This window comes from Budorcas taxicolor, chromosome 1 (assembly GCF_023091745.1).
Source record: "Budorcas taxicolor isolate Tak-1 chromosome 1, Takin1.1, whole genome shotgun sequence".
Classification (NCBI taxonomy): domain Eukaryota; kingdom Metazoa; phylum Chordata; class Mammalia; order Artiodactyla; family Bovidae; genus Budorcas; species Budorcas taxicolor.
The window spans coordinates 216452389-216476595 of NC_068910.1; the positions used below are offsets into that span (position 1 = coordinate 216452389).

The window sequence follows — 24207 nt, forward strand, 5'->3', positions numbered from 1 at the left end:
TCAAGAGGCGTGAGGGTGGGGGCAGCCTCAGGCAGGAACTGGAGAAGGCTCTCTGTGAATGTGGTGTGTGAGCTGAGATTTGAGGAGGAGAAGTGAGGTAGTCACGCTCTGCAGGAAAGAGCGGTCAAGGCGGATCCGCAGGAAGGAGTGATCAAGACGGCGGAGCCCCCTAGAAGGGGGCCGGCTGGACCGCCCTCGGTATGGCCAGGGAGTGATCAGGGGGATTCGGTGTTGAAATGAACACATTGACACATCAGATGGCGTGGGGCTTGGAGGGCCGCCGGCAAGCGCTTGGATTTTATTATCTGTGTGAGATGAGAAGCCATGGGAGGGATTGAAGTTGAGGAAGAGCAAGATCCATCATACGTTTGAAAGGTGACCGTGGCTGCTCTGCGGAAATGGGACGGCCATGAAGGCAAGACTGGGGGCAGGAACGCAAATTAGGAAGCTGTCACAAGGGCCCAGGCAAGGGACGGGGCCCCTAGGCCAAGTGGCGGCGGGGAGATGGAGTGAGTTGCCTGAGAGCATATTTTGAAGACAAATCTGACGACACTTACTCTTTATTAGACGTGGGAATGGGCAGAGGCAGAGGCACTAAGAAAGACTGTGGAGATTTTGACTTGAAAAGTGGCTAAAGGTGGTGTCATTTGCTGGGTGGGGCAGGGAAGACTTGAGGAAAAGATTTGCAATTCAGAGGTGTGTTTTTGTAGCCTACACGTCCATAAACAGATGAATGGATAAAGAAGAGCTGGTACATTTATACAATGGAATATTACTTGGTCACAAGAAAGATGAAATAATGTTATTTGCAGCAACGTAGATGGACCTAGAGATTAGCATACGTAGTGAAGTCAGACAGAGAAAGATAAATATGATATCACGCATATGCAGAATCTAAACTATGACGCAAATGCACTTATCTACGAAACAGAAATAGGCTCACAGACACAGGGAACATACCTGTGTTTGCCAAGGATGGGGTGAGGGATGGATGGAGCGGGAGTTTGGGATTAGCAGACGCAGACTATTACATGTAGAGTGAATAAATAAGGTCCTCCTGTACAGCATATCAAGCGAAATTCAGTTCCCATAAAGGAAAAGGATACGGAAAAGAATGCACGTGTGTGTAACTGAAGCCCTTTGCTGTACGGCAGAAACTGGCACAACATTGTAACCATACTTCAGTAGAGTACATTTTTTAAAATGAAGTGTGCTTTTGGACATCTAAGTCCGCGAGGCTATTGAACACACAAGTCGAGGTGTCAAGTGGACAGGAGGATCCACATCTGAAGGCCAAGTCCACATTTACGAATTCGAGAGTCAGCAGCATCTGGGTAATATTTAAAGCCAGGGGGCTGGGTGGGATCACTTAGGACGTGGAAAACACGGATGGGGAGAGGACCAGGACAAAGCTGGGGGCTCCCCGATGCTTGGAGGCAGGGCGTTGGAGAAGAGTTTTGCCACTGGCTCATTAGAATAGCAACACCCACCACTGTGAAAATGATCAACTATTGAAGAATTTTCTTCTGATGTATTTTTTCTGATAAACCTTTAATATCATACAATATGAAATTCTTCAAATAAGATTTGATGTTTACAGCACAGTCATAATCTGTGTAACTCTGGACTTCCCTGGCGGTCCACTGATTAAGAATCTGCCTGCCAATGGAGAGGACAGGGTTCCAACCCCTGGGCCGGGAAGATCCCACCCTCTAGGGGTGGGCAGCTAAGCCTGTGTGCCTCAGCAACTGAGCCTGAACTCTGGAGCCTGTGAGCTGCAACTGCTGAAGCTGGGCACCTAGTGCCCATTCTCCACAGCGAAGAGAAGCCCCTTCTGGCTGCAACATACAGCAACGAAGGCGCAGTGCAGCCAAAAACAAATAAGCTTTTAAAAATAAACAGTATAACTTCAGCAAAAGTATTTGAGGAGTTTGTTGATTTTTCCCCCGGGTGCCTCTTACCCTTTGGACAGTAGTATCTTCTCACTCAAAGCGTCTTTATGGTCCCCACCCTGATCTAACACTGCCATTTCCACATTTGTCAATGACTTTGCCAATGACAAGGGCAGTTTCCCAAAATGGCTTTCCCGATCTTGAAATCTTGTTTCTTTTGCAAGACGGACGTTCCTGTTGCCATCAAGGCTGATGTTATTTCCCTTGTATGTACGTTGTTTTCTTGTAGCCTGACTACTCTAGAGACAGGGTACTGGACAAGGATTTCAACCCAGCAGACAGGCACAGAAGCTTGGTTTTTCAGGAAGGGATCTGAGTGGGTGAGGTCAGTTTTCAGTGATTAATCTTGTGGCATGGTGCCATTAGTTGTCTACAGCACATTCTACCAGCTCTTCACCAAATCCATTCTCGCTGTCTTTAAGCTCTTAGTTGAACAGCATCTTCCTGCTGCCGGCTTTGCTGAGTGAGCGCCAGTGATAGCCGTTTTCACACCTGACCCACATGATCTTCCCGCGTGTGCTCGCCTATGCGCTGGGCTCCTCCAGGCTGAATGCCAATGACAGCGAAGCCCTGGAGAACGGCCCCCAGGTCCCAAGGGCTGCCCAGATGAGAGTCCCAACCTGAGTGCCCTGAGTGGCTACCTAAGCTACAGATGGAATTCCATTGCCTTTAGCTATTGAATATTTGGGTCTGTTTATTACCGTGACTTCATTTATCCCAGATAACACACTGCCCCACTTCCCTTCGGGAATGGGATACAGCATTCCCAGTAACGAGGAGTGCTTTACAGGTTTCAGTAAGACACTTAGGAGGTGTCATGTGACTTCCTACACATCTGCTTAGAAATGCATTTGCTAACCCAGGACACAGATGTCGTGACTAACTTAACCAAAACCAACAGCTAATGAATCACTGTCCAACCACACACTCTCCTTTGGGCTGGACTCTCAGCTCTGTCCCTTTCAACATTTGCAGTGGCTCAACTGAGTATAGAGAAGACATGCTTCTCAAACATGCAAGGTCCACAATGCTGGAGGAGGTTCATACAGATCTTGGAATTGGATTTCCATCATACTGGCGTGCTGTAGAGAAAGTGATTGACAAAGACTCTGACCTAACGGGCAATGATGGTCATTCCTTACAGCCTTCAGGGAAAGTGGGCTATAGAGAACAGTGAAATTCACTGGGGCTAAATACAAGGTCCTGAACTTAGTCTAAGATACTCTAGAACAAGATGGAGAAACATGGCTTAAGATAGAACATTTAAAAAATAATTTGGATGTTTAGGCTGCATTACAGAAGATATTGCGTCTAGAATGAAGACCCCAGAGGGAGACCCCTTCCTGGAGTTTGCAGTCAAGGACCAGCCTGGACATGAGGTTTGTTCAGGGTGAAGTGACCAGGGTATAGATTTTCACTTTAGAAAAATAATTTTCTGTTGGTTAGCATGTTTTTTCTTTTCTTTTTTGGCTGTGTGACATGTGGTATCTTAGTTCCCTAACCAGGGTTTGAACCCATACCCCCTGCATTAGAAGCAAGGTATCTTAACCACTAGGCTTCCCAGGTGGCTCAGTGGTAAAGAATCTGCCTGCAATGTAGAAGCCACAGGACGCATGGGTTTGATTCCTGGGTTGGAAAGGGTCCCCTGGAGGAGGGCATGGCAACCCACTCCAGTGTTCTTGCCTGGAGAATCCCATGGACAGAGGAGCCTGGTGGGCTATAGTGCATGGGTTAGCAGAGAGTTGCACTCGACTGAGCACACACTTAACCATGGACCAGGGAAGTTCCTGTTGGGTAAGTTTATCTAATTGTCAGTTGAGCTGTCATAATAGGTAGTGAGCTCCCTGTCTTTAGAATGTTTAAACAACTTAGCCAGATGAAATTATTGATGTTCAGTCATTTTTTACCTATAAAGACAGCGATTTCATATGGCTTAACCTAACCCTTGATGGAGATGGTGGAGGGTGAGTCAAACAATTGAGCAAGTGACAGAAATGCTACTCAAATAGGCTTAAGAAAGGAAAGGAGGGGTGACCGTGGAATAGTAGGGTTCACATAACTTAAAAATCCAAGGTACCTAAGGAGACAAAGGAACAGAAAATTAAGACACTGATGAGAGAAATCAAAGACGACATAAACACATGGAGAGATATTCCATGTTCCTGGGTAGGAAGAATCAATACTGTGAAAATGACTATACTACCAAATGCAATCTACAGATTCAGTGCAATCCCTATCAAAGTACCAATGGCCTTTTTCACAGAACTAGAACAAAACCTTTCACAATTCATGTGGAAACACAAAAGACCCCGAGTAGCCAAAGCAGGCTTGAGAAAGAAGAATGGAGCTTGAGGAATCAACCTTCCTGACTTCAGACTATCCTACAAAACTGCAGTCATCAAGGCAGTATGGTGCTGGCACAAAAACAGAAATATAGACCAATGGAACAAGATAGAAAACCCAGCGATAAACCCATGCACCTATGGGTACCTTAGTTTTGACAAAGGAGGCAAGAATATACAATGAGGCAAAGGCAGCCCCTTCAATAAATGGTGTGGGAAAACTGGACAGCTACATGTAAAAGAATGAAATTAGAATACTGCCTAATGCCATACACAAAGATAAGCTCAGAATGGATTAAAGACCTAAATGTAAGATGAGAAACTATAAAACTCTTAGAGGAAAACATAGGCAGGACACTTGATGACATAAATCAAAGTAAGATTCTCTATGACCCACCTCCTAGAGAAATGGAAATAAAAACAAAAATAAACAAGTGGGAGCTAGTTAAACTTAAAAGCTTTTGCACAGCAAAGGAAACTACAAACAAGGTGAACAGACAACCCTTAGAATGGGAGGAAATAATAACAAAGGAAGCAACTGACAAAAAATTAATTTCCAAAGCATACAAGCAGTTCATGCAACTAAATACCAAAAAAGCAAACAACCCAATCAAAAAGTGGGAAAGGGACCCAAAGAGACATTTCTGCAAAGACATACAGGCAGCTAACAAGCATGTGAATAGATGCTCCACATTGCTCATTATTAGAGAAATGCAAATCAAAACTATAGCGAGATACCCCCTCACACCAGTCAGAATGGGCATCATCGAAAAGTCTACAAACAATAAATGCTGGAAAGGGTGTGGAGGAAAGGGGACGCTCTTTTCAAAGGGAACATCGATGGAGGGAACGCGAACTGATGAAGCCACTATGGAAGATGGTATGGAGATTCCTCAAAAAGCTGAGGATAAAACCACCAAAGGACCCAGCAATCCCACTCCTAGGCGTAAGCCCTGAAGAAACCAGAATTGAAAAGGCGAAAAAGACACACGTGCCCCAGTGTTCACTGCAGCACCATTTACAATGGCTACCACATGGAAGCAACCTGGATGTGCATCGACAGGTGAATGGATAAAGAAGCTGTGGCACGTATATGCAATGGAATATTACTCAGCCATAAAAAGCAACGCTTTTGAGTCAGTTCTAATGAGGTGGACGAACCTAGAGCCTATTATACGGAATGAAGTAAACCAGAAAGAGAAAGATAAATATTCTATACTGATGCATACATATATGGAATCTAGAAAGATGGCACTGATGGATTCATTTTCTGGGTGGCAGTGGAGAAGCAGACGTAGAGAACGGACCTATGGACACAGGGGGAGGGGAGAGGAGGAGAGGTCTGGAGAGAGTAACAGGGAAACTTCCATTACCGTATGTAAATAGATAGCCAACGGGAATTTGACTCAGCGAACTCAAACAGGGGTTCCGTGACCACCTAGAAGAGTGGGATGGGAGGGAGACAGGAAGGAGGTTCAAAAGGGAGGGGACATGGGTGTATCTGTGGCTGATTCTTGTTGATGTTTGACAAAAACCCACAAAACTCTGCAAAGCAATTATCCTTCAATTAAAAAAATTAAAAAAAATGTTTTGGGGGAAAAGTAAGCTAGAAAAAAGAAAAAAAAAGGTTTTTCTTTATAAGAAAATAACATGGAATAAAAAAATCCAAGGAAATTCTAGCATTAAGTACGGTTCAGTCCAGGCGTCTTCCTCACCGTGTCCACCTCTTGTCTGTGCCCACCCCTTGTTGGCCTTGTTTCCAAACACGCCTGCCCCTGGCATGGACAGCTGGGCCCCAGCAGCTCCAGGCTTGGGCTGAACCAGCCTGACGACTCTCAGCCACAATTCCTGCACCGACTCTCATTGAACTGACCCGGGCCATCCCTGAATCCATCACTGAGGCTGAGGGGTGGGGATGGGAAGAGGAATGAGCAGCTGGCTTGGCCTTCACTGCAAGTTGATCCTGGAGTCCAGACAGGGTGGGATGAGAAGAATGGGACTTGCCACACAGCCTGAGCAAAGGAAGGGCAGCCTTGCAGAACGAAGAGTGACAAAGCGTGAGGAGCTATGGGTCGAGCTGAGTGATGAAAAGGACCAGCCCCGTGAAGGTCCAGGGGAGGTGTGTTCCAGGCAGAGACCAGCTGGAGCTGGTTGGAGGGATGAGCAGGTGGGTGTGAAGGACAGAAAGCAGGCCAGTGCATCCAGGATCTCTGGCTAAGACAGAACATCAGAATCTAATGGCTTAAGGGGATAACCATTTCCTTCTCACTGTCTGTGAAATGTCCAGTCCCACCAGGCAGCTCCGAGTGATCCCAGCTGACCGTAGTCCTGTGGAGGCTGGGATCTTCTGGGGGGCTCACTCACATGGCTGGGGGGCCCCCTGGGATGACAGCCTAGAGCAACGTTCTCCTGCACATGGCCTCTCCATGTGGCTTTTGTTTTTTCACAGCTTGGTGGCTGGACTCCAAGAGAGGAGGCAGAAGTTGCCAAATCTCTTAAATCTTCAGTTCGAGAAGTAAGTCCTGGAACATCCCTCCCACCACATTCCACTGGCCCCAGTCGTCATGAGGCCAGTATATCCGGGAGTGTGACTTTGGAGTCCAGAGACCGAAGGAGCGTCTCGGGAGGCTTCCTACCCCAGCCAGCCTGTCCGGTCCCAGCAAGGCACAGAGCGTGCAGCAGGGTTGGAAAGGCAGACAGAGGCTAGACAGGGGTCAGCAAACTGTGACCCACAAGCCGGATCCAACCCATAGCCTGTTTTGTAGATGAGGTTTTCTTGGAATGAGCCACACTTATATTCCTGCGGCTGCGATCGTGGTCCAACAGCAGAGCTGAGAACCAGTAACACAGACCATGTGGTTCACGTAGCCCCAAACAGATACTACCCCGCCCTTTACAAGAAAGTTTACTGACTGACCCCTGGGTAAGTCAGGGGGTGCCTTATACATCATGATGAGAGATTTGGATTTTCTTCTAAATCATGGGAAGTCACTGGGGGATTTTAAACCAGTGATTCAGACGACCTAACCTCCATTTTGAAAAGACCTGCTCTGGGAATGAATCGCAGGAGGATACACGTGAACGTGGAGAACCACTTGCAGGCTATGCGGTCATCCAGAAAAGAGAGGACAGAGTGAAAAACCAAGAGGAGGTGGGTCTGGCACACGTGTGGGGAAGAGGAGGCCCACAGGACTTGTGAGCCATTGGCTTCAGAGATGAGGGGAAAGAGGAATCAAACATGACTTCCAAGTTTGGGCTTAAACAGCTGGGCCAGTGGTCCCATTAACGACAAAGAGAAAAGGCCCCAGGAGGAACAGGTTGGGTGAAAAAGAGCTGTTGACAGTTCTGTCTTGCACGTACCAAGTTTGCGACGTTTGTGATGCGTCCAAGAGGCAAAGTCTTGTAAGCAGTTAAACACTTGAGCCTGCAGCTTGGAGTCTTAGATAGAGAATAGCTGGAAAATAGATATTGGTAAAAGCCAGAAGCTGGGGAGAAAGATCTCCCAGGAGGTGGTAAGGAGAGACCCCTAGGCTGAGTGAGACCAGAGGCCCTGAGGCAGGGAAATCAATGGAGAGATTAAGACAGAGTATCTGGGAAGGCAGGAGAGAGCTGGGAGGTGACGGGAAGGGGCGATCCACTGGCCTGAATGCTCCTGATTGGTGGAGAGACAGGTAGATAAAGAGGTGACCACCAAATCTGGTGACAGGAGGTCTGTCTGAAACCGTGACCAGAGCAGTTTCAGTGAGTAGGTCGTGCGCACTGGCTGGACGGGATTGACGGAAACGTGGATGTGGCTGGTAGAGACAGCAAATACACAGAAGCCGCTTTTGACGAGTTTTGCTGACTAACGACTCAAAACCACGCATGTCGGCTATAGGCTCACGGCCAGTCCCTTTCACTGCTGCGGAGCTTTGACTCCACAAAGCACCTACTATGGGCCGGCTTATTACTTGTCTGTGACCCTGATGAGGCATTCTTTTCCTGATGGTTTGTTGGGAAGATGGACGGGAGACATCAGAAACCCACGCAGGGAGATTCAAGAAAAAGGAAAGCTTGCCGCCACGGAGAGATGAGTGTAGATTTTCAGATGGGTTTCTCCCTGCCGTCAGAAGGCTGCAGACCCAGAAGGCCAGCAGTTTCATTTCTGCTGGGTGGACACACAGCTCTTCCGTCTTCACTTTTCCAAGGAAGCTCCTTCATGCAGACTTCTGAAACCTGCTGACAAATATAAACGTGCCCCCCAAAGGATAAGCAGATTTCTGGAACTGGACACAAACGTATCCCAGGAGGAGACAAAAGATCCTTTTTGTTTCGATTCTTCTTTTTTTTTTTTCTTCTGGGAAACATTTAGTTTCTTATGAGGAACATCCAGGACGAAACACTCAGGCACAGAACCTATTGTTATTTTTAAAACTAGATAATCACAGGCTGTAGAGGACATGATTTTGTATCTAATTAATTCTGTTCCCCAGGTCTTCCAAAAGATGATGTGGCCCCAAAGTCTGAGCTATGAACCATTTGCCATCCTATTTTATAGAGGTGCAGACCGACGCTTTAGGCTGACTGTCTTCCTATGTCATAGAAAATGTGCATTTACAGTCACACACATTCCGCGCTTCCACCTTCCCCCATGACCTGATTTAGAATCCCAGATCTGCTCCTTAGAAGGCCATGTGACCTGAGTGGGCACTCAACCTCCGTGAGTCACAGTGGCCTTATCTGTCAACTGGTGATAACAGATCTACCTTGCTGTCATGTATTAAATAAGCTAATATAAATAAAAGCACTGCTCACTCAGTCGTGTCCGACTCTTGGCAACCCCATGGACTGTAGCCTACCAGGCTCCTCCGTCCATGGGATTTTCCAGACAAGAATACTGGAGTGGGGTGCCATTTCCTCCTCCAGGGGGTCTTCCTGACCCAGGGATTGAACCCAGGTCTCCCACGGTGTAGGCAGACGCTTTACCATCTGAGCCACCAGGGAAGTCCTGTGATTAGCAGTGTAGTTTTAAGCAAGCATCTTGCTCTCAAAGGTCACCTGTTGGCAGAAGTGTCTCCCATAAGTGGCCCCCAAGGGCTCCTTGCCAAGCGCCGCAAGCTCTCCTCTTCCCAGACCCGAAGTTCCAGGCAGCCCCTGGCCTTGCTTCCGTTGCCCCGATGAAGAGGACCTTCTCCCTTGTTTTCTCTAGCTCTGAAGACAGCACCATGGGGACTGCCGGGTGGTGGAAATAAGGGAAGCCCAGTTTGGGCCAGTTTGCAGCTTGGCTTTAAAGGTTCCCAAAGCCACAGCTTGCTCAGGAGGGAAGGTTCTGTCCCCAAACCATGTGGGACTCTGGGTCAGCCTCTTAAAGATGGATGAAGGGTGACAACCGGGCTAGGGAGGACCCTCGCTTGGGCCTGACTATGGCTGTGAAATGCGTCTGTCCTGAGAACAGACAGGAGTTGGAAGGCCAGGCCCTCCGGGGGAAAGGCGCTTGTCTTGGCCCTGACCTGACCGTATGTGAGCCAGCCACCTTCGCCCTTTCCAGACTCTTGACACAAAGAAACAGCTGCAGAAGTTACTCCAGGTCCTAGGGACATTTCCATCTAAACAGTCAGGCTTTGTTTTTTGAGAGGGTGAGGATTGTGAACAGAAGCCAGGGGTTTTCTGCTGCCGATCACCTTCCCTCCACCCGTCTGGGGCTTCAGGAGGAGGGCACACTCTGTGCATACCGCCAGGGAACCTCAAGTCCCCTCCTCAGGGTGTTTTGCAGTTTTGGTGGTTCACTTCACCCTTACACCGGCAGCCCAAAGTACAGGGGGCTGTTAACATTCCCAGGGCAACCCTCAACCCCGGGGGAATGGAAAGTCGGGGACAAAAGGCCTCGGTCTCTGGTTCTTCAGGGGAGCAATCCTGGGAGACATTCTACAGCATCCCTTGGAGGGTCCCCAGCAAGAGCGGGCCCCCACGGCTCACAAGGAGAGCCAGTGATGCACGCAGCCTCTGCTGGCCTTTCCTCCCCCTCCTCTCCCATCCCTTCACTCCTGGCCCCAGGTCCCTGCCCCAGAAGTTTCCTTGAACCCAAGATCCAGGTCTTGGTGAGAACCTAAGCTAAAACACGCCTCAGTGAACCCAATGGAAGTTTGTTTTCCTTGAAGAGTCAGAAACAAAGTTGCTCCTCTGAACCAGAGCACAGAGGGACCCCAGCCGTTGGCAAGTAGAGAATCCCAGAGGCTGCACCAGCATGGGCTCAGCTGGGCCCGCCACTAACACGGGGAGGCCGTTGGGCAGACTGTCGACAGAGGCCAGGGTCTGTGGCCGGTGAGGGGAAAGAGTCTGGCCCATCCTGGGCCTGGGGGTCACATTTCTCCACCCTGGTTCTGTTGCAGGAAGAAGGACCCCTTCCAGGGCCCGAAACTGGGCTCTTGTCTAACACTCGGAAATGAACTGTCCAACGAGACACATGTGCTGACAAAGCAAGAGATTTTACTGGGAAAGGGCGCCCGGGTGGAGAGCAGCAGGGTGAGGGGACCCAGGAGAGCTGCTCTGCCGCGTGGCTCGCGGTCTCGGGTTTATGGGGATGGGAGTAGTTTCCGGGTGGTCTTTGGCCAGTCACTCTAATTCAGAGTCTTTCCTGGTGGCTCATGCATCACTCAGCCAAGATGGATGCTAGCGAGAGGGATTCTGGGAAGTGGACAGACACGCGGTGTCTCCTTTCGACCTTTCCCAAACTCTTCCGGTTGGTGGTGGCTGATTAGTTCCGTATTCCTTACCAGGATCTCCTGTCATAAAACAGCTCATGCGAATGGTTACTATGGTGCCTGGCCAGGGTGGGTGGTCTCGGTCAGGGTGCTTCCCCTAACAGCTCTAGTGCAGAAGGTGCGAAGGGAAAGGCTGTGGGTTGGGAGAGAGACAAGTGTTCGAGCGGACCGTGGAGGCCTGGGAGGCCTGAATGGAGGTCCCAGGGTCGGAAAGCAAGTGGGCAGGGCGGACGCGTGGAGAGGAGGTGGTCTGGTTACCTGCAGGGACCAGGGCTGCAGGCCAGGGTGAGAGCATCTATCCCCCCATCTGCTGAGGGCCCGGCCCTGAACCGAGAAGCCGGTCAGCCCTCCCGGCTCTGATGATGAGACTCTCTGGCCTCGGGGCTGTTTGTACGGCAGGAAGTGAGGAGAAGGGGACAGGAATAAAAAAGTCCAGCAGGGCCCAAGAGAGACACCTGCAGCCCAAGAGCACAGTTTCCACCCCCAGAAAGGAAAAGCAGAACAAAAGGTGACTATTAGCAAAGGGGGGTTTCCGAGAACCGTCAACAACGACCCAGAAAACAAATAATCACCTGCCTTCCTTCCGGCTGACTCTATGAGGTCGCTTTATTCTTCTTCGGCTCTTGGAGCCGACAGAGAAAACACAGTTCTAGTGTTACTGGGAAAAGAAATATTTTTTTCAGGTACTCAGAGTAATTTTTGTTTTTGCAAGAAAACTGGGTAATCAGCTACAAGTGCAGTTGTCAAAGTAGGGACAGCGAGTGTTGTAGAATCACTCAGATTCTCCTGCAACAAGACAGCACCACAGAACCCATCAGTGTATCTAGGGTGTGAGAATTTTGGCAGTACTTTAAATGATTGAATTTTCCAATACTGTACAACCTCTATCCCACACCCAATCAAGCCAAACCAAAACAGTCCACCCGAGACCTTCTCAACCGGTTGGTCTTTGCGATGCTGTCATCTCTAGACAAATAGTTTGAGTTCCATAATGACAATAATCAGATTTATTACTGTAGGTCATCACGGTTGTTCTCTTGTGAGGACAGAGAGCAGTTTCCTTTGATCTTAACTAAAATTCTTGCTTCATAATTCCTAGTCTCAAAATGCCTCCACTTAATGTTAATTTTAAATGCAGCTATGTGTGCTAACCATAGGGATTTAAACTGCCAAGGCCTGAATAGGAAACTCACTGCGTACGTTAAAAAAATTCTTCAGGACTATGTGAAAAATTAACTTTTTTAGACTTTACTTTTTAATACAATTTTATTTATTAACTTTTGGCCGTGCGGGGTCTTCCTTGCTGCTCGGGGTCTTCTCTAGTTGTGGTGAGCAGGGGCTCCTCTCGCCTTGCGGTGTGCGGGCTTCTCACTGGGGTGGGGCCTCTCGTGGAGGAGCGCAGGCCTGCAGAACTCAGGCTCCATTAGCTGGGGCTTGTGGGCTCAGGAGTCGCAGCTCCTGGGCTCCAGAGCACAGGCTCAGTTGTTGTGGCAAAGGGCTTAGTTGCTGCACAGCATGTGGGATCTTCCCAGACCAAGGATTGAACCCGTGTCTCCTGCATTGGCAGGTGGATTCTTTACCACTGAGCCACCAGGGAAGCCCTGAAAAATTAAATTTTGAAAAAGTGAGGATCATACACAGATGAGTGTGGTTTTACAGGATCCAATATATACCTTTCATTGTTTGTTTAGTTGGCAGTGGGCGTCTGCAGGAAAACGATTCTCTCCTCGAACAATCTGAAGTCTCTGGAGTATTGACAAGATGCCTCTAGGCCTGTGCTGTCCAAGGCCGTAGCCACCTGTGGCCTTCCAACACTTGAAAATGAAGCTGGTCAAATTTGAAAAATGCCATTCGACTCATAACAGACTTTGAAGGCTTCGTATGAAAGAAAGAAAGTAAACTATTGCAATAGTTTTTATATTGATGATACACTGAAAGGATCACACTTTGGACATACTGGGTTAAAGGAAACATATTGTGAAAGTTAATGCAGTCTATTTCTGCTTCCATTTTTTATGTATCTGCTAGAAAATTCAGAAGCCCAACTGCACGGTTCCCCATTTGGTGCTATGCTGACCTGCTTGTCCTGAAGCAGCTGAGGGCCACCCTGTTGGAGGGGAGGGGAGAAGGCTCATCTTGAAGTTCCTGTGCAAAACAGGTCCTGTTTTCCCCTCGAGGGTGTGTTGGGGGCCAAGGTTTGCTTTCAGGGGCTGCTGGATGTCACTTGCGAGTGAAGGTGCTGTAACTCTTTCATCAGGGAGCTCGTCTACCCCACAGCAACTAGAAGTTGCTTCCTACAGTTCCCAGGGCTTTTCTCCCTCCCCCCTCCTGTTTTTCCTTTTCTTTCTCCCTCAGAAAGCGTGATTGTGTAATTGGCTTATCATACGTTTTCACAACTATGCAGCCACCACCACAATCCAGTTTTAGGACAGTTCCAGCACCCTGAAGCTTTTCCTCACGCTCTTTTGTACTCAATCCCTGTTCCCAGCAGCCTCTGGGAAACCACTGATTTGCTTTCCATAGCCATAGTATCTCCTCTTTGCAGAAATTTCATGTAAATGGGATCAAACAATGGGTGGTCTTTTGTGTCTGGCTCCTCTCTATTAGCGCATTGGTTTCCAGGTCTATCCGCGTTTGCAGGGCCGCTGTGGCCAGCTCCAGCGTTTTAGCCTAGAGGAGAGAGAAAGGGGTGGAAGGAAATTTTGGGACATTCCTCAATGAATTTGTATGAGCTTAGAAAAGTTGCTGAGGGAAATAAAAGCACATTGAGAATTTCATGTCACACTGGGATGTGATGATAAGTTACTGACGGTCTGTCTTTCCTCCTGTTTTAAAAATAAAATGGACTGCATTGGAAAACAATATTCATTTCCCATTTTATCTTCCTGTTCTTAGTCATAAAGTGACATGATTCGTACATTATTGTACTCGTAGTGTAGATAAAACTGTGATATCCAACAGTTCTCCTTTACGGAGTGCTTTTTAAAATAATGATGATAAATTTGCTCCCCAGTATCCATGCTCTCTCACCTGGAAACCGAGCAGATGTAACTGCTTTTTATGGAATTTAACAGCATGACAGACACTCATTTGTTCAAAGAAGTCTGAGTTCTTACGACTCCACTTATATTGGGATCTAGCCACATGAATCTGACATCCCACGGTCCTGAGATTTTACACTGCAAGGCATGGTGTTTGTTTGATTAACAGACAACAACAGAGATGAAGAAACACTCCAGGGACTCAGTTTTCTTTGCTAATAAGCAGGTACCAAAATAATGAATATATTCTGACACAACCACCCCTCCCCTCTCCCCCCCGCCACCCCCTGGCTTCAAATCACTGACAAGTGTAACCATAATAATGGCTCTGAAGTGTGTGGGTGGCTGGGATTTTTGATAAACACACTCGTAAAGACCAAATCACACATAAGTTGCTGAAACAATATTGGGGTGAAAATCACAGGCTATGGCAAGAAGGGGAGGGCGGGGAGCCACTGAAAGATGCAGGGTGGAGTTAAACCTCTTTCAGTAACATTTTAAAATCAAATGAAGGAGAGGCCCATCTGTTTACTGTCTCTTTTGCCCATGATGACACGTCTCCCCTGCCATCCCCGCTGAAGCAACGCCGTGTGGGGGCTGGTGGCGTTCTAAGGCAGCTCTCTTCCCCACACACGGGCCTTTCCCCAGGCACCCGTGGGGCCCGTCTGTGGGCAGCTTCTGCAACCGCAGCTCTCTGGGCTCACACGTGAGACCCCCAGGCCAGCCCTCAGAGACAAGGGAGAGTTGCTGGTGGATGAGCCCACCACCCCCTCACTGTGGCAGGACAGCTGGCTGTGTTCTGCACGACCTCTCAGAGGGGGCCTGCTGCCCTCGGAGGCAGCCTGCTGGTTGCCCTTTGTAGCTTTGCTCCCTCCCGTCCACCACATCCTCCTTCCCCTAGTGTGGCCTGGAATCACTTCCCAAATGCAACCTGCCACAAATCCTTACCTTGGGTTCTGCTTTTGGGGACATCAACTAAGACGGTTACCACATTTTCAAATGAACGTAGACTTTGAAGGGATTCTTCAAAAGAAGACTACTTCTTTTTCAGCTGAAAATTTCAGGTCATTCTTAGGAAGACCTGAAGAAGGCAAACCAAAGCAAAGAGAGTCTTATCAAACAGCAGCTCTATTCTGGAGCGGTGTCACCTGAGGTTACCATGTTCCCACGTCCAAATTCACTCTGCTCACCACACAACAGGCCAAGAAATCTGAGAGACAAGGTGTTGAGGCAAGGAATGTGACGTTATGAGGCAAGCTGGCAGACCGAGAAGACAGCAGACTAATATCTCAAAATAACCATCTCGTCAGGGTCTGGATGCCAGATTCTTTTATAGAACTGATGGGAGGAGGTGAGGAGGCAAAGTAAAAGGCCATCAACCTTGCAAATATCCCCTGGAATGGCCAGCCTCAGGACGGGATATGTTAATTTCTTCCTTCCTGTAGTCATCCAGCATATTAAAAAGCAGACACATTGCTTTGCCAACAAAGGTCCATTTAGTCAAAGCTATGGTTTTTCCAGTAGTCATGTATGGATGTGAGAGTTGGACTATAAAGAAAGCTGAGCGCAGAAGAATTGATGCTTTTGAACTGTGGTGTTGGAGAAGACTGTTGAGAGTACCCTGGACTGCAAGGAGATCCAACCAGTTCATCCTAAAGGAAATCAACCCTGAATATTCATTGGAAGGACTGATACTGAAGCTGAAATTCCACTACTTTGACCACTTGATGTGAAGAGCTGACTCATTTGAAAAGACCCTGTTGGGAAAGATTGAAGGCAGGAGGAGAAGGCGACGATAGAGGATGACATGGTTGGATGGCATTACCGACTCGATGGCCATGAGTTTAAGCAAGCTCCGGGAGTTGGTGATGGACAGCGAAGCCTGAAGTGCTGCAGTCCATGGGGTCGCAAAGAGTTGGACACACCTGAGCAACTGAACTGAACTGAACTGTACTGTAGCCATCCACAGGTCTAGAGAGTCAGGGTATCTCCCTGAACAAAGGCAACTTTGGCTTAACCTTCAGGCAGAGGGGAAGAGTTCCCTGAGATAGGCCATTACGTATGATTATAATAACAAAAGCAAAGAAAATCAAAGGTTAAAGTCAAAGAAACAGATCCAGCTTGGAGTCAAAATGGGCTCTTCCCTGTAACAACGTCTCCCTGATTCTACAGTAAACACTCTGTGGTCTGGGACCAGGGGGCTGGACACTGCCCAAAGCTGCGCATGCATTAGCTGATTTCATTCTTAAAACAGCCCCCTGAAGTGAGGATTACTATTGTCCTCATTTACCAAGGAGGAAATTGGGAGGTGAAAGTTAATTTGGCCAAAATCACACGGTTCAAAAAAGCACCAGCAGGATTCCAACCCAGGCAGCCTGGTTTCAGATCCTCAGAGCATAGCCTCTGACACAGGCCTGAGCCTGCAAGAGGTGTTTGATAAATTCTCACTTGACTGAGGAATTACTGCATGTGGAGAAAGGAAAGAAGATGGTCTATGTAATATCTTCAAATGTTTGACCATGAACCCTTGGGCAGTCTGTGAAGTCCATAGAGTCTTTCCCAAAACAATACACACACACACACACACACACACACACACACACACACACATATATATATTTGGCCATGTATGTGTGTGTGTGTGTGTGTGTGTATATATATATATATATATATAAAATATATATATGGCCACGTTGTGAGACATGTGGGATTCTAATTCCCCAACCAGGGATCAAACCTGCTTCCCCTGCAGTGGAATCGTGACGTCTTAACTACTGGACCACCAAGGAAGTCCCCAAATCAATATTTTCAAGGGCATAAAAGAAAACACATAAGATTACAGAGGAAACCAACTGTATTAAAATGCATCTATCAAAATACTACCAACAATTGTGACAGAGCAATACATACATCCATCCTATAGGGGTGATTACATCCTGCGATGGGCTCCATAAATGTCTCAGATCTGCATGTGATGGGAATGGACTGAGCTGCCCAAGGGGCTGGATGCCTTTAGGAAAGACCTCAGAATGACCTCTTCCTTCCGAGTCACCCTCCAACCTTCCTGAGCTTCCTAAAATACAGGTTTGGTTGTATTTCTTACCCATCTTAAACCTTTCAATGCTGGCCTTCCGTTGTCTCCAGAATAAAGTCTAGGATGCCCAGGGTGACGGTCAAGGTTTGCATCATCTGAACCCAGGGATTTACCTTACCAACCTCTGGCCCGTGTCTCCTGTGTTCCTTATACTCCAGCTGCAGTAAGTTCCCTGCTTCCTGTGCCTAGAGTGAGGGAGAGCGCCACGGCAGAATCCTTTCCCTTCAGGTGAAACTTCTCTTCAAAGTCTTCACCCACGGCCCCCCTCCTAGGTAAAATTAATCACTCCTCTGAGTGCACATAACTTTCCACAGGCCTCTACCATACCCTAAGTAACAGACGATGTTACAGTTACTGTGGGCATATGTTCGGGATTACTACGTTAGCAGTACCTTCTTAATCTCAGACAGGACCCAGCAGAACCTCCAGCCCAGGATGAGAGTTCAGTTATCATTGGTTAAAACCAATCCGAGGGTGGGATGCGAGCAGCTGATTCGTCACAAATTTGAGATAACCATGTGGACTGTCTCAGTATATCCCAGCCAACAATTATGGATCATTAAAATCACTGCAGATGGTGATTGCAGCCATGAAATTAAAAGACGCTTACTCCTTGGAAGAAAAGTTGTGACCAACCTAGATAGCGTATTCAAAAGCAGAGACATTCCTTTGCCAACAAAGGTCTGTCTAGTCAAGGCTACGGTTTTTCCAGTGGTCATGTATGGATGTGAGAGTTGGACTGTGAAGTAAGCTGAGCGCTGAAGAATTGATGCTTTTGAACTGTGATGTTGGAGAAGACTCTTGAGAGTCCCTTGGACTGCAAGGAGATCCAACCAGTCCATCCTAAAAGAGATCAGTCCTGGGTATTCATTGGAAGGACTGATGCTGAAGCTGAAACTCCAGTCCTTTGGCCACCTCATGCGAAGAGTTGACTCATTGGAAAAAACCCTGATGCTGGGAGGGATTGTGGGCAGGAGGTGAAGGGGACGACCGAGGATGAGATGGCTGGATGGCATCACTGACTTGATGGACGTGAGTCTGAGTGAACTCCGGGAGTTGGTGATGGACAGGGAGGCCTGGCGTGCTGCGATTCATGGGTTCGCAAAGAGTCAGACACGACTGAGCGACTGAACTGAACTGAGACGTCTAGGAACGAAGCTTCAAGTGATCCACCGAAATCATGAAACTTCCTTAAAAACGGGTTATTTTTAAATTCCATGTGAAATTGGCTATCTCTTGCATAATATATTAACATTTGTTATCAAAGCAATGTCACTGGTTTTGCTCAACTGTTTAAGTAAAATGGACATTTTCTTAAAAAAAAATCTGTCCTCTTTCTCCTGTGCCTTCTGCTGCTGCTGATAATCCTGTGGGTGCAGGGACCCAAGCTGAGAAGCAGGGACCCAGGGCTCCTCCTCTAGACCCAGAGATGAGGGCACCATTTGGCTGACTTTTACTAGAAGTCCCAGGAGAGCCCTCCGCCCCCCACCTCCAGGCAGCTGGATGCTAAACACGCGGCATCTGGCAGGACTCTGCCTCCCAGCAAGCTTAGATAATTATCCCCAAACCCATCCATTTTCTCATCTTCCTCCAGGGTCTGTCTGGGGTGACTCACTCTGGGACATGAAACAGCTGGCGGGTTTTTCCACGAGGTCGCTTTGTCTTTGCTGCTCTTGTTTCCATGATTCTTTGGTGGCTCTTGAGGCTTTATCACCCCTGACACGTGACTTCCTTCTTGGCCTCACGCTTTTCTTTGACTGAGGTGGGCCTGAGCACATGCCCAAGTCCTTCCTTTAATCTCTGATCTGCTTTCTGATGTTTTAACTACAGTGGAGTGGAAAGACCGTGGGGTTTTGAGCCAAGCAGAGCTGGTTGCCTCTCTGGCTCTGCTGTTAACTGGCTGTGTAACAGTGTGGAAACGGTGTCACGGCTCCTGGCCACAATATGCTCATCAGGGCACATGGGAACGGTCACATCCATTTTCCAGAATGTTGTGAGGACTAAAGGTTAGGGCTGTAGATGCACTTACCTTATTTAGTATCTGGCACAGAGTAAACGAGAAATGTGATTCTCATCTCTTTCCTTCTGCTGGAGAGAGAGTCTAGCTCTGTAGTCTGAAACTCTGGTTGGTGTTGGTGCCCAGTGACGAGCCAGAGGCAGTGACACCCACAGGCAGCCACACCCCGGCGCAGGGTTAGGGTGCCTTGCCTTAGTATCTCCAGCTCCCACCCAGGGGGCTTACAGCTACGACTCAACAAATATCTGTAAACTGAAAAAATGGATACAGAGACAAGAGATTACTTCCTTCCAGAACAATAAAGGACTGTAGATGAATCAGTTCAGTTCAGTTCAGTTCAGTTGCTCAGTCGTGTCCGACTCTTTGCGACCCCATGAATCGCAGCACGCCAGGCCTCCCTGTCCATCACCAACTCCCGGAGTTCACTCAGACTCACGTCCATCGAGTCAGTGATGCCATCCAGCCATCTCATCCTCGGTCGTCCCCTTCACCTCCTGCCCACAATCCCTCCCAGCATCAGAGTCTTTTCCAATGAGTCAACTCCTCGCATGAGATGGCCAAAGTACTGGAGTTTCAGCTTCAGCATCATTCCTTCCAAAGAAATCCCAGGGCTGATCTTCAGAATGGACTGGTTGGATCTCCTTGCAGTCCAAGGGACTCTCAAGAGTCTTCTCCCAACACCACAGTTCAAAAGCATCAATTCTTCAGTGCTCAGCTTTCTTCACAGTCCAACTCTCACATCCATACATGACCACTGGAAAAACCACAGCCTTGACTAGACAGACCTTAGTCGGCAAAGTAATGTCTCTGCTTTTGAATATGCTATCTAGGCTGGTCATAACTTTTCTTCCAAGGAGTAAGCGTCTTTTAATTTCATGGCTGCAGTCACCATCTGCAGTGATTTTGGAGCCCCCCCAAAATAAAGTCTGACACTGTTTCCACTGTTTCCCCATCTCTTTCCCATGAAGTGATGGGACCAAATGCCATGATCTTTGTTTTCTGAATGTTGAGCTTTAAGCCAACTTTTTCACTCTCCACTTTCACTTTCATCAAGAGGCTCGTTAGTTCCTCTTCACTTTCTGCCAGAAGGGTGGTGTCATCTGCATATCTGAGGTTGTTGATATTTCTCCCAGCAATCTTGATTCCAGCCTGTGCTTCCTCCAGCCCAGCGTTTCTCATGATGTACTCTGCATAGAAGTTAAATAAGCAGAGTGACAATATACAGCCTTGACGTACTCCTTTTCCTATTTGGAACCAGTCTGTTGTTCCATGTGCAGTTCTAACTGTTGCTTCCTGACCTGCATACAGGTTTCTCAAGAGGCAGGTCAGGTGGTCTGGTATTCCCATCTCTCTCAGAATTTTCCACAGTTGATTGTGATCCACACAGTCAAAGGCTTTGGCATAGTCAATAAAGCAGAAATAGATGCTTTTCTGGAACTCTCTTGCTTTTTCGATGATCCAGCAGATGTTGGCAATTTGATCTCTGGTTCTTCTGCCTTTTCTAAAACCAGCTTGAACATCTGGAGGTTCACGGTTCACAGAGAATTTTGAGCATTGCTTTACTAGTGTGTGAGATGAGTGCAATTGTGCAGTAGTTTGAGCATTCTTTGGCATTGCCTTTCTTTGGGATTGGAATGAAAACTGACCTTTTCCAGTCCTGTGGCCACTGCTGAGTTTTCCAAGTTTGCTGGCATAGTGAGTGCAGCACTTTCACAGCATCATCTTTCAGGATTTGAAATAGCTCAACTGGAATCCCATCACCTCCACTAGCTTTGTTCATAGTAATGCTTTCTAAGGCCCACTTGACTTCACATTCCAGGATGTCTGGCTCTAGATGAGTGATCACACCATTGTGATTATCTTGGTTGTGAAGATCTTTTTTGTATGGTTCTTCTGTGTATTCTTGCCACCTCTTCTTAATATCTTCTGCTTCTGTTAGGTCCATGCCATTTCTGTCCTTTATCGAGCCCATCTTTGCATGAAATGTTCCCTTGGTGTCTCTAATTTTCTTGGAAAGATCTCTAGTCTTTCCCATTCTGTTGTTTTCTTTGAATTGATCCTTAAGGAAGGCTTTCTTATCTCTCCTTGCTATTCTTTGGAACTCTGCATTCAGATGCTTGTATCTTTCCTTTTCTCCTTTGCTTTTCACTTCTCTTCTTTTCACAGCTATTTGTAAGGCCTCCTCAGACAGCCATTTTGCTTTTTTGCATTTCTTTTCCATGGGGATGGTCTTGATCCCTGTCTCCTGTACAATGTCACGAACCTCATTCCATAGTTCATCAGGCACTCTATATCAAATCTAGGCCCTTAAATCTATTTCTCACTTCCATTGTATAATCATAAGGGATTTGATTTAGGTCATACCTGAATGGTCTAGTGGTTTTCCCTACTTTCTTCAATTTCAGTCTGAATTTGGCAATAAGGAGTTCATGATCTGAGCCACAGTCAGCTCCTGGTCTTGTTTTTGCTAACTGTATAGAGCTTCTCCATCTTTGGCTGCAAAGAATATAATCAATCTGATTTCGGTGTTGACCATCTGTAGATGAATAAGTTATGTCAAAGCAATCAAATATTAATGATGTGTACCATGTGACAAACACATTTCCAAAAACCTGTCTGCCACCTGCATCTCTGACCCTGCCTGCCAGTAACTCAGCAGCAACCACGCTGGGGGAGCGGGCGGAGGTGGCGGAGACCTGGGAGGGTCAGGCAGCCGTAAGCTCAGAGTGGGTGGGCTGAGTGGAGTGTAAGGCTGCAGGGATCAGCAGTCAGGGCAAGCGGGGTCAGCGGGAACAGCCCGGAGAGGCGTTGCGCTGTGATTACTGTTGTTTCAGCATAAATACATGTTGTTGTGTTTTAGCTCTGACAGGTAATTGCTGTGTTTCTGGGCCATGGTGACAGGCTCTGACCGTGGAGGTGTCTGTGATGAGTGAGCTCAGATGACTGAGCTCGGTGTGGCATTACCACGGTCTGAAGGGCCGGTGACCCTGTCCCCCCAGCCTGGGTCCTGCCTTGTGACCACCCCTGCCCCTCCCTTCTCCACACCTCGGCCATGGGGCCCTCTCCCTCCGCCACAATGTGGTCTTATTGACCTCCCACCTGTGACCACCCTCAACCCTGTCCTAGTGAGAGCCCAAAGCCCGCCCTTGGCACTCAGCACCCAGCCCCTGCCTGCCCACAAGACCGGCACGCACAGACACGCCAAGCCCACGCCCTCCTCGCGGCCTGCATGGCTCCCGGTTCCTTCCTCCCAGGGCTGACCCTTCCTGCACGCTCGGACAGTTCGTTTCCTGCAGCGTCCCTCCCTGACTCTGAGCTAGCGAGCTCCCTCCCTCCCTCTCAGCCTCCACCCTCTTATTTTCTCCACATCCCTGTGATCACCTTATCTGTTTCTGGTCGGCTTTCTTCATTTTCTCTTCCCCTGAGGACATGCAGGTCTCAAGGGTTCACGTCCGTTTGCTTCATTGCTCTGTTTCCGGCCAAAGGGCCCCTCCGAGGTGCTCAGTCATCATTTGGTTTGGTGAATAATAGATAAAACCTGTCCCACGGGGAACAGACAAGCTCGTGCAGCAGAATCTCTGCCAACCCCTTGCCACCGTCCCTGCAGGGTGGAGACGGCAGTGTCTGACTCCGCACAGCGCAGGGCTCCCAGGAGCTGTTTAGGGGCCCCTGACACCACAGGGTAACCCGCGAAGCTGCTGACGACCCCCTGCCACGGAGCCCTCCTACCAGGCCAGGAGAGTGACCGCTCAGTGACTGTCACCACAGCTGACGTGCACACCGAGGTGGACTCCCACACTAGGCAGCTGCCTAAGTCAAGAGTGACAGTGCTGTTCACGAAGAGTTCAGTAGCAACGAAAATGGACTCTGGGTATCTCAATAAAATGGGAGCTTCCTGGAACGATGTCAAGGCTCACAATTCCAGAAAGAGAAATGGAACTGGCACAATTAAGCCAGGGAACCAAGGAAGCGCAAAGCTGAGCAGCTGAACCTCGCAGCCAAGGACGCCACTGGGGCAGGAAACGCACCACACTTCCCAAGGACGTTAGGCGGGCCCGGCCCTCTCTCGTCCGCTCCCTTCAGGGTCGGGAAAGGGCAACCTGACCTGAAAAGGTGTCTGTGGATTAACAAAGCAGCACGCTGTGCCCTGCAAAGTCTCCTGCTGAGAAACAGAGGTGATGCTCACTCCCACCTCGGAAGGACCTGGTCAGACCTGGGCCTTGTCAGGACCACAGGGGCAAAGTGCTCCCAGCAAGTCTGGGACAGGCTTGTTCTGGCAGCCAAGCAGATGTCAGAGTCCCATGTCTTCCAGGAGCAGCAGGTCAGGACCTGAGTGAAGCCTGCTGGATGAGAGTCAGCACGGAGGGATGAGGCATATGCTTGCGTGGAGGTGGCGCCTCCCCCAGGCAGCCCCCCTGAACACACCTGTGATGGGATGCTCTCTGACATCTCGCGACTCTCCTCTCCAAAGTGCTGACGGAGCGGGCTCATGGGAGGATGTCCTAATTTTGAATCAACCTCTAGGGGTGTGAGGCATCGAGCAGATCGTGAGAGCCAGTTCTTTCATTTTCAGAAATTTTCAAGCCACTTAAGATCGTGTTGCTAGCTTAAAATTAGCACCATTCTTTGCGAGAAGCAAAATTAGCTTAAAATGAACTATGCTTAAAATTAGTCCAGGTTGGAGTATTTACACCACAAGAATTGACAAAGGCTGCAAATCAGGCCTTTTAAAAAATCTTTGCCAGAGCTGGTTATTAAACCAGCAAAGTATTGCTTGTATTCCTGAAAGCAACTGTGCCTGGTCTTACTCTATTTTTATCATTACTGGATTTTATTTTTAATTGTAAGTGAGATTTGTCTGTAGTTTTGTTCTGTTTTTTGCTTTGGGGATACATTCTTTGTCAACTTTATTTCTTCAAGTTTTCCATATTTTTTTAAGGCCAGTTTTTATCTCTGATTTTCAGTCATCTAGGGAATATTTTTAAATGCAGGGGCCCAGGGCATGCAGCTGATTAATTAAA

The 24207-nt window shown here is 48.1% G+C and overlaps 1 protein-coding gene across 5 annotated transcripts in view; it reads right to left on the reverse strand.

Moving 5' to 3' along the window:
- Positions 1-12321: 12321 nt before the first annotated feature.
- Positions 12322-24207, reverse strand: part of METTL6 (methyltransferase 6, methylcytidine) — a 64750-nt gene continuing 52864 nt past the window's right edge. For 2 of the 5 annotated variants that reach the window (XR_008200186.1, XR_008200184.1), the window contains 3 exons: positions 15024-15156; positions 12708-13704; positions 12322-12589 (listed from right to left, as the gene is read on the reverse strand). The gene's annotated coding sequence lies outside the window, so the exon portion shown is untranslated. Of the gene's footprint in view, positions 12636-12707; positions 13705-15023; positions 15157-15265; positions 15278-24207 lie in introns of those variants that run through there. The other 3 variants (XR_008200185.1, XR_008200182.1, XR_008200187.1) reach the window with 2 other exon arrangements.